This window comes from Panthera onca, chromosome Y (genome assembly GCF_046562875.1).
Source record: "Panthera onca isolate mPanOnc1 chromosome Y, mPanOnc1 haplotype 2, whole genome shotgun sequence".
Taxonomy (NCBI): Eukaryota; Metazoa; Chordata; class Mammalia; order Carnivora; family Felidae; genus Panthera; species Panthera onca.
In genome coordinates this window covers 12462574-12474500 of record NC_138358.1, presented here as the reverse complement: position 1 = coordinate 12474500, position 11927 = coordinate 12462574, and positions in this window count along the sequence as shown.

Here is an 11927-nt window from a genome sequence, read left to right as displayed (position 1 = left end):
AGATTTATTCCTAGTTTGCAAGTATAGTCCAATATTCACGAATCAATTAACATGTTACAGTGCACCAATAAGATAAAGGAGAAGAACCCCATTATCATTTCAATAGCTGCTGGAAAAGCATTTGAAGAAGTACAACATCCATTCATGATAAACACCCTCCACAAAATAGGTTTAGAGGAAAAATACCTCGACATAATAAAGGCCATCTATGAAAAACTCATAGCTAAAATCTTTTTTAATGGGGAAAACCTGAAAGCTTTTCCCGTAAGCTTAGGAAGAAGACAAGGATATCCACTCCCACCACTTTTTTATTCAGCACAGTACTAGAACTCCTAGCCACAGCAATTAGACACTAAAAAGAAGTAAAAGGCGATGGAATCAATAAAGAAGAAGAAAAATGTTCTCGATTTATAGAGGACATGATACTCTGCTGTAGGAAACCTGAAAGATTCCACGGACAAAACTGTGAGAACTGAAGAACGAATTCAGTAAAGTCATAAGATACAATCAACATAAAGAAACCTGTTGCATTTCTATACACTAATAATGAAGCCGCAGAAAGACAAATTAAGAAAACAATCCCATTTATAATTGGACCAAAAAAATAAGATATCTAGGGGTAAACTTATACAAAGAGGTGAATAACTCATACTCTGAAACCTATTAAATAAGGTTGAAAGAAGCTGAAGTCAACACAAAGAAATGGATAATTCCATGCTCATGGATTGAAAGGGCAAATAATGTTAAAATGTCTATGTTACCAAAGCGATCTACATATTTAATGTAACCCCAATGAAAACACCAACGGCATTTCTCACAGAACTAGAACAAACAGTCCTAAACTTTATATGGGACCACCAAGGTACCTGAAGAACAAAGCAATCTTAAACAAACAAACAGACAGACCGACAGACAGACAAACACTGGAGGCATCACAAACTCCAGATATCAAGTTATACTACAAAGCTGTAGTTATCAAAACTGCATGGTACTGGCACAAATTGGAACGTAGACCAATGGAACAGATAGAATACCTAGAAATAAACCCACAACTATCTGGTCTATTAATCTTTGACAGAGCAAGAAAGCATATAAAATGGGAAAAAGGTATTCTCTTCAGCAAATGGTGTTGGAAACCTGGACAGAAATATGGAAAAGAACGAAACTGGACCACTTTCTTACAAAACACATTAAAATAAATCCAAAATGGATTAGAGATATAAATCCTGAACCTGATACCATAAAAATCCTAGAAGAGAACACAGGCAGCAATTGTTTGACATTAGCCAAAGAAACGTTTTCTAGGTATATCTCCTGAGACAAGGGAAACAAAAACAAAAATAAACTATTGAGATTGCATCCAAATAAAAAGCTTCTGCACAGCTAAGGAAAAAATACACAAAATGAAAGGCAACTTACAGAACGGGAGAAGATATTTGCCAATGACATATCCAGTAATGGATTAGTATCCACTATATAAAGAACTTACAAAACTCAATACTGAAAAACGAAATTATCCAATTAAATAATGGGCAGAAGACCTTAACAGACACTCCTCCATGAAGACATGCAGATGGCCAACAGACACGTGAAAACATGTTTATCATCACTTACCATCAGGAAATTGCAAGTCAAAAGGACAATGAGATACCACCTCACTCTTGTTGGAATAGCTAAACGCAGCAACACAATGAACAACAGGTGTTGATGAGGATATGGAAAAAGAACTTTTCCACTGTTGATAGGAATGCAAACTGGTGCAGTCAGTGTGGAAAACATAGTAGGTTCCTCAGAACGTGAAAAATACAACTGCAGCAATCACATTACTGTGTATTTACCCAAAGAATACAGAAACGATAATTCAAAGAGATACAAGAACCCTGATAATTTTGGCAGCATTATCTAAAATAGCAAAGATAAGGAACAGCCACGCGTCCATCAAATGATGAATGGATAAAGATTTAGTATGTATATATGATGTGGTATTATAATGTGGTATTATACACACATAATTATATGATGTGGTATATTATGTATAATACCCACACACAGTGGAATAGCACTCAGCCATATAAAATAATAAAATCTTGCCATCTGCAACAGCATGAATGGAGCTAGAGAGTATAATGCTAGGCAAAAGAAATCAGTCAGAGAAAGACAGATACCATATGATTTCATTCATAGGTGAAATTTAAGAAACTAAACAAATGATCAAAAGTTGGGGAAAAAGAGTAATAGACAAATCAAGAAACATACACTTAATTATAGATAACAAACTGATGGTTACCAGTGTTGGGGGGGGGGTGCAGATGTAGTGAGTGAAATATGTGATGGGGATTAAGGAGTGCACTTGTTGCCATGAGTACTGGGTATTGTAAGGGATTGCTGAATTAGTATATTGTACATCTGAAACTAATATAACACTATATGTGAAAAAAATAGGGGCTTCTAGGTGGCTCAGTTGGTTGACCATCCAACTTTGGCTCAGGTCATGATCTCGCAGTTCGTGGGTTCAAGCCCTACATTGGGTCACTGGTGTAGGCATCACGCCCACTTCAGATATGCTATTCCTCTCTCTGACCCTGCTTGCATTCTCTCAAAAATAAATAAGATATTGTTTAAAAAACGTAAAATATTTAAAAATAAATTCAATTTATAAGAAAAGAAAAAAAAAAAAAAACTTTAGAGCACCTAAATAAATTACTGGATTTTCTGATATTTTAGGTATCAGGAAATTCATTTGTTTGCATATGTGTTATTATGTCTTTTTAGGTATTCTCTGTCCTGTCCTGTTTTAATAATAATAGCAGTAATAATAGGATTCTATATAAGGGGTGTTTGCTATGTTTCATATATTGTTCTAAACTCTTTATATGATTATTATATTCATCTCTTGGTCTTACATATATGAGAACTAAAGCACAAAAGCATTAAAAAAAAGTGTGCCGATGATCATACACCTAGTACTGCTGAGACAGGATGTAAACTTGGGTACGCTGGCACTAGAGGACACTATTTCATGCCACCTCTCAGTTCCATCACATGCCACCTGTGTTGACCTTGGGAGCAGACAAGTTCCTTAACCTCTGAACTTCTTCAATTTGCTGATGTGTAAAAGGAGGTTAATAGTAACCCCTCCCTCCTAGGGCCCTTAGGAGAATGACATGAATTACTTGTGAAATGTTCAGAACCTCCCCTGGTATGAGTAAGAACTAAGTAAGTGTTGGCAAGAAACATCTCAGCCAGGCTAGCTGGTCCCCAAGTCTTACGCATTTGCTCCAGTGTTAGACTTATGGGGTTATTCTAGTTTTTCAAAGAAATGACTCGCATCGCTTTCATTCTCTTGCTGCTTTTTCTTAAACCAGTGTAGTCATTTACATTGCCTCCAAAACATTCATTGTCTATTTTATTGGCATATGTACATAGGATTTTTTCATAACAAAAAGCTCTATAATGTTACCATGTTTTCCTTTAATAATTTGGTTTCCTTGAATTTTCTGTTTAAAAGAAAAATGCTTTAATTTTACTGATTTTATCTTGGGTAACTTTTTAATTTCTTGGTTAAATACAAAAGTTTTTGTATTTAAGGAAAACATCTAACACTTTAAAGTGGCCCTTGTACAGCTTTGATCATATCTGACAATTACTGATTGGTGCTATTCCTAATCAACCTGCTTTTGGGGGGTTATCCCAATCACATTGTTCAGTGAGCTCCTTTCTGGGTCACATTTGTTCCCTCTCCAATTGCTCTCTCAGGCTACTCTCACCTCAGGGGCTTCTCTTCTAAGACTGAAATTCTCTTGACTCTGTTTATCTCCTTCTAACAAATGTCAATTATACATAACTGCGATGAAGGAAGGGAGATCAGATTTTTCATGAGTCTTCCTGATGAAGTTACATGATCCAGGCTCACAAGGTAAACAATTTATCATTCTCCCATACGAACAAGAAGTAATTAGAATTATAGTCAGAGAATTGGCACCATTTGCCATAACAGAAGTAAAAGGAGAAGGAGGTGGAAGGGGGGAAAGAAGGAAGGAAGGAAGGAAGGAAGGAAGGAAGGAAGGAAGGAAGGAAGGAAGGAAGGAAGGAAGGAAGGAAGGGGGGAACTTAACAAGAAACATGAAAGAAATATGTGAATAAGCCTTTCAGAAAACTTTAAACTCTTCTGAGCGATATTTAAAAAAAAGCTTGGGGCACCTGGGTGGCTCAGTTGGTTAAGCGTCCGACTTCAGCTCAGGTCACGATCTCGCGGTCCATGAGTTCAAGCCCCGCGTAGGGCTCTGGGCTGATGGCTCAGAGCCTGGAGCTTGCTTCCGATTCTGTGTCTCCCTCTCTCTCTGCCCCTCCCCCATTCATGCTCTGTCTCTCTCTGTCTCAAAAATAAATAAACGTTAAAAAATTTTTTTAAATAAAAAAAATTAAAAAAAGCTTAAATATAAACATTCCTTGTGTTGGAATAGGAAAAGTTATTATTGTAAGAATGCCAACCATCTCTAAATTACTATGTAAATTTGTTGCAAGCCCAATAAAATATGGATTTTTTAAATCAGATCAGCTGGTTCTAAGATTTTGTATAAATATCAAAATTCAAGCTGATCCAGAAAACATTTTCTGAAAAGGAAGCATATGAATTAGGTGAGTTCTACCAGATGATAAATTATGTTATAAAGCAAATGTGGCTAAGCCCAATGAATGAATCGTCATAGAGAATCCAGAACTAGGTTCAAAGCATATGCAAATTTAGTATATAGCTAAGTGAACCTTTGAAAGCAAATGCATTATTCGAATAATAGTAACAATGATACTATTCATGAAGTTTCAGTACTTTTCTCATACGTGTCTTAATTTGTATAATTTCATATTATTATATGTTATAATATTGTTACCAATGTTATATGTTTTCTTATAAAAATGCATCTATAAAATCCTAGGAGAAAACAAGAAAGTTATTTTTCTATTCTCTATTGGGATAAGCCTTCTTAATATTTACTGAGCACTTGTTGCTAAGATTTTTTAAGCACTTACGTATTTATTTATTTACTTATTTAATTTCCACACTGTGGTAATGTCCGTTTCACAAAAGAGAAAGCAAAGAACAAAAAAGGTAAAGGGACTTTATTTGTTTCCCTATAGCTCAAGATGGAAGTACATAGTCAGATAGTTTTACTCTAGAGGGTGTGTTCTCAACCGTGATGATCACAACTGACAAACACCAGAGAGAGCAGAAACAATGGTGGAGCCCAGTGGAAGGCCCTGGGCTCAATACCTCCTTGGCCTTAAAAGGTAGGCAGTATCTGCCTGCACTTGTCCACAGATGGGCCATTGGTAGCATAGGCATAAAAATGTCTTGGCATCATTACTTAACCTGTGAACAAGTGGCAGTATGGTCCTGGTTGCAGAGAAAGAAATTTTGCCTACTACCAGGAAGCGATGTGTGAGAGGCAGTCTTACAAACTGTAAATTAGTTAGGATGTACCTGGCAGCACCTTAACCTGGAAATACAAAATTCCATTATAAACAACCGATGCGTTTCCCCCCAAGAGTAAAAAAAAAAATAAAAAAAATTAAAAAAAAAAAAGCCCAGGAGGCAAGCTTACCCCATACCTGCAAGGAGGATGGCTTCCCACATGCTTTGTTTAAGAAGTATCTATTATGTGGATCAAAGGAAACTATAACTTTCTTAGGTAAGATTTATGTGTCAAAGCGTTCATTTTTGCCAACGCTCCAACACAGTCATCTGCAGAATCATTTTAAATCTCATCTCACCGCCTCCCCCAGTTTTATTACAAATGGAGAAGATATTTTTTTATGTAAGTCAATCTATGAAGACCTAGGAGAAAACATGGGGGAATTATTCTTATAATACAGAATGACAACGATCTTTCTAAAATAGGGGTGGATATTAAGCTCAGATGTAATGATAGTAGAGAAGGATCATTTTTATTATATTGAATATATATATTTTTTTAATTTTGTAAAGAAAAAATAAAGCCAAAAAAAAAAAAAAAGGGGAAAAAGAAAAAATAAAGTGAGGTGCCTGGGTGGCTTGGTAGGTTAAGCGTCCAAATTCAACTCAGGTCACGATCTCATGGTTTGTGGGTTTGAGCCCTGCATCTAGCTCTTTGCTGACAGCTCAGAGTCTGGAGGCTGTTTCAGATTCTGTGTCTCCCCCTCTCTCTTCTCCTTCCCTGCTCGCACTCTCTCTCTCTCTCAAAAAGTAAATAAACATTAAATTTAAAAAAAGAAAAAAAAAGAAAATAAAGGCAAATGAAAATTAGTGGAAATATTTGCACCACCAATAGAAACACAGAAGACAAATTCCCATAATGCTTGTATTGCTTTTTTTTTAAGCCACACTGTAAAACAAAACAAAAATCCAATAGAAGGAATAGAGGAAAGAAAAAGGAAGTTCACCAGAAAACAAGCATAAATGACTTTTAAACAATGTCAAGATGTACAACCACAATTTTAGAAAGCAATTGTAAATAAAAATGAAATACTACTACTCATCTATTGGACAAAAACTTTGGTAATGCACACTATAGATAAGGGAAGAGGAAAAAGGCATTTCAGAAATGTAATTGGCTAACTGGTACGTCTTGTTTGGAAGACAGTTAAACATGATAATGGTAAAAATAACAGTAATAACATTCATTGAGTGTTTGGCATGTTGGACAGACACTGACCTCTTTCACATATTTTAATTTAATTATTCCTCATAACAACCAAATTGGAGTGCTTTATATTACTACCCCTCTGAGAAATCAGAGGCACAAGAAGATTAAGTCATGTGTTGTGAATGGAGTAGCTGAATTCAAAGTCAGTATTAAAAATTCAGTTCAAAATACCAAACTTGACAAAACCCATAAAAATTCAAACTATTTATACCTGTTATCTGTATACCTTCATGAGGGTTAGGTTTTTCCCTACAACACAGAACAAGGAAGAACTATGATTTCAATAGGGTAAAAGTGGATTTCTCTCGCAAATAAGTGAAATTTGGAGGTATACAGCTCAAGTCTGATTGGGCAGCTATATTCTATGAAGTGCAAAGAAATCTAGTTCCTACCAGCTCTTGCTGGAAGAATCTCAGTTCACTTTCCATCCAAATGGTTTGGCCCTAGAGTTCAGGATCCAAGGCCGCATGTGAATGACATCAAAGAAAAAATAAAGGACACCAGGCACACAGCTGTCTCAACTTTCTCAGAAAAGCTGCCACATGACACTTCCTCTTATATTGCTTTGGCTGCAAGGGAAGCGGGGGTATGTAGTCCTAATTCCGAGTGCCCGTAGGCACAGCTAAGCGCTGGTAATAACCAGCAAAGGAAGGAGGTGGAGGAATGGATGTGGAAGAGGTTCTTTCTGTCCTACTGATACCACAATTCCAGTTCTAGGAAATTTCCCAAGATTTTTACATTACAAATCATCCTTGATTTAGGATGGAGTCACCTCTAGATAAAACCATTGTGAGTTGAAATTATGCTAAGTCAAAAATGCATTTAACACACATAATGTGCTGAATATCATAGTTTAGTCTAGCCTCTATTATGTGTGTTCAGAATAGTTGCATTAGCTGAAACTATGAGACATCATCTAACACACAGCCTATGTTACATTAAAGTTTAACTGTCTCATGTATTTCAGTGAATACTGTGTTGAAAGCATAAACACAACGGTTGTGTGAGTACAGAATGGCTGTAAGCATATAGATTGTTCACCACCATGATCATGTGGTGGACTGGGAGCTGTGGCTGGTTGCTCTGCCAGGCATCACAGGAGAGGGTCGTATCGCGTCTCATTAGCACTGGGAGAGGTCAAAAATTTAAACTTGAAGTACAATTTATCTTTTAAAACGTTTAAAGTTTATTCACGTTTTGGAGACAAAGAGAGAGAGAAAGAGTGCGAGCAGGGGAGGGGCAGAGAGACAGAGAGAGACACAGAATCTCAAGTCAGCCCCAGGATGCAAGTTGTCAGCATAGCCTGAGGCAGGCTTGAACTCATGAACCGTGAGATCTTGACATGAACTAAAGTCAGATGCTTACACCACTGAGCCAGCCAGATGCTCTTGAAAGTACAATTTGTAAACAATGCTATCATTTTCACACCCTTGTGAAGTCCAATAACTATAAGTCAAACAATATTAAGGCAGCGACTGCTAATCCTCCATTCATCCTTGCAGATATATTTTTGATCATCTTATGCCTGCCAGTAAGCTGACCTCCATGGACTGCATCGTTTAGGCTTTCTTGTCCTCTGGCTTCCATCCATCGTTGGCAGGTATACTAATAGGTAGCCAGAGAGCAAAACAAAAGCAGTCATTATATGTACTGTGAACTCTGGAATTTTGGCAGTGGCTTATTCCTCAGTCTATGGCCACATCTCCTGTTAGGTGGCTTTTCTCCCAGCTGTGGGCTCATTGGCTTCTAGTAACACTTGTCCTTTCCTTGTCCCTTGGTGCCTGGGAGAGGTGAAGTCTTCTCTTGCTAGTCCCCAAGAACTCGACCACTTAGTTTTGAGCCCGTTTATCTCGCCAGCACCTGTGTTCACAGTTCCCCCATTAAACTCTTTCCAGGTAAGATTTTAGAGGCAACACCCACACTCTGCTGGACTCTGGCAGGCAAACATATGTACACTGCATATGTACACAAACATATGTTCACTGCAGCATATATAGTCTATAGTCGTAGACTAGAAACAAATTAAATACACATAAACAGGGGACAGATTAAATACCTCCAATGCAGCCAGGGTAGGAATACCATGAAGTATATTTAAAAAATAATGTCCCATTGGACCAGACACTTTAATTTTTAAGAGGGCAAATGGCATGGCATACCTTTTAACAATCACAAAAATCATGTATCTATAAAATGGAGAGCGATATATATATATATATATATATATATATATATATATATATATATATATATATATATATATGGCATATATATATATATATATGCCATATATATATATGCCTAATATATATATATATATATGCCATATATATATATATGCCTAATATATATATATATATATATTTTCATGTGAGGTATGCATATACCATAATATGCATATTATATACTTTGAGATTCTGGAAAAAAAAACCCTACAAACTGTTAAAGGTGGTCTTCTTCTGGGGAAGGATAATGGAGGCCTAGAGAAGACATAGATTTACTTTCACTGAATAACTTTTTTTGCTACTATATGAATTTTTACCATGTGTATATTACCTTTAAAAAGCTCGTTAAAGAAAAAAAAGTTTTCCTTAGGATACGTATAGGGAAGTTTATGAATATGACAATAACATTCCTCTGATATTTCAATATTGCAATTTGGATCCCAACTTCCTCCCCTCCCTACTCTGCCTGGTATCAGCAAGACAAGAAATAACAAGTATTGGTGAGAAGGTAAGAGAAAAAGTAACACCAATGCACTCTTGGTGGGGATGTAAATAGGTGCAGCCACTCTAGGGAACAGAATGCAGGTTCCTCAAGAAATTAAATCAGAAATACTACATCATCCAATAATTCCACTACTGGGTATTTACCCAAAGAAAAGGGAAACCCCAATTTGAAAAGACGCATGCACCTCTGTGTTTATTAAAGCATTATTTATGATAACCCAGCTATGGAAGCAGCCCCAGTGTCTGTCAACAGATGAATACATAAAGAAATGTAGTGTCCATAGAATGGAATATAATTTCATTGTAAAAAAAGGAATAAAACCTTGCCATTTGCAACAACATGTGTGAACCTAGAGGGTATTATGCTATGTGGGATTATTCCGATAAAAGGAAATACCATATAATTTCACTTTTATGTAGAAGCTAAAAGACAAAACAAAGAAAGAAACAGACAGATTCTTCAATACAGAGAACAAACTTGTGGTTACAAGAAGAGAAGTGGGTGGGGTGTGTAAGATAGGGAAAGGTGACTAAGAGTTACAAACTTCCTGTCATAAAGTACATAACTTACAGAGGTGAAAAGTACAGCACAGGAAATATAGTTGATATTATAACAACATGATATGGTGAAAAATGGTGATTACACTTACCATGGTGAGCACTGAATAATGTATAGAATTATCAAATCGCTATATTACACACCCGAAACTAAAATAACACTGTATGTAATCTATACTTCAATAATAGAATTTTTAAAATGAAAAAAAAAGCATCTATTACCCTTGTTATCTGGGAAATTAAAAAAAAAAGAGAGAATAGGTTAGATATTTGATAGTTATTTTAGCCTGCATTAAAATATGTACCAATTAAGATGCTGCATCAAAACATACCCATGGTGATGGGGAAGACATCTAGGTATAAAACAATAGGGCATCTTAAGGAATTTGCTGATAGTTGATCATGCGGGAGTCTAAGGGCATGAGCAACTGGCCCAGGACCAGTAAGGATGCAAAGGTGGGGGCAGGGTGTGGATGGGAAAGGTGTTTTCTATCATGCTGGAGTGTGGGGGAACCACAGCTTGGAAGGCAGTGATGTAATAACTTTTGCATGTTCCAAAGTCCACTCTAAGGGGAGTAGAGATATGAGCTCCATCATGAGGCTCCACTGATGCCAAGCAAAGATACAGAAGGGTGCGGCATAGAGGAAATGTGGTTGCCATAGTATCCACAGAAGTGAGTTACTAATTGAATCATACTGGTGAGGGAAGGAGAAGAATTACACTAGGATAAAGAATAAAAAATGCAGAAGGAAATTGTGGGAAAATGTGATCGTTTGAGGTTCTTTGTGAGATGACCTCTTTACAAAGTGTAGGACCCAGTCAAGAATCGGAATGACTCAATTTCCTATTTTTACTTATACCCCCTCCCTATATTCAGTGTGATTTTTCTCTACTGTGTAATGCCTGAACCTCTTGTGTCCTTCCTACTCCAACCTTGCCTAATTAATACCTACTCACTCTTTAAGGATTAGTTCAAGATAGCACGCCACCTGAAAAGTCCCTTACAACACTTCATCTCCTTCCCCTGAAGGCTGAGTTACATGGATTTTCCCTTCACACTCTCCTAATGCTCCATGCATCTTGGGATCATTACACCATAATATCTGCCTCCCCTACATGATTGTAAGCTCCTTGTGATTGTAAGCGCCTTGTGAGTAGGGTCTGCCTCCTCATCTCTAATGTCCCAAGCATATAGCACAGTGCTTCGTAGGACTCAGTTGGCTCTCAGTGACTGCCGAATGAATTAATGAATCTAGAGTGGGAATAGGAACATTTTTGTCTCTCATACTGGGGTTGGGGTTGAAAGTTGTGTTGAAAGGTGTGATTATGAGGTCTGAGTGAGAGTTTGAAAGTGTCTACAATCGAAGTTCTATCTATGAAATAAGAGTCATTTCCCAGGGAAAGGTGAAAAAGATAGGTTGAGGGAAATGATGGAGGTATGGAATAGCTGCTGTGGGGAGAAGACCGCTTAAGATTGGCAAGAAGCTGTGGGGGTAGGTTGCCATCAGCAACCATAAAATCATAGTGAGTGACCCTAGTGACTGTGAGTCCCTGTAACAGTTCACTGGGCTGAGTGAGACAGAGGATTGGCTGACAGAGAGGAGGACTCATCCAAGCTTCAAGGCCACCTAAGCCGATGCAGCAGAGGACTAGGAGGTTCCAACACAAAGTGACATACTGAGGTGTATACACTGCATTAGGAAGGGAAGTGGAGCCACAAGGGATGATATACAGGGAAATGAGAGGGAGGAAGTAGGGACCACAAGTCTCTATCAGGCTGAAGAAGAGAAGTTGTGAAGTCAAGTAGTGAGACACCTGGTTAGGGGAGGTTGTCTTCTGAGATATTGGCACGTTAAATTTCACATTCTAGCAGGAGACATCTGGATGATCATAGAGCTCAGAGCACCATCACGGAAGTTAGCTACTGGAGGAAACTGACTCTTAAGGTTGTGGGAGCCA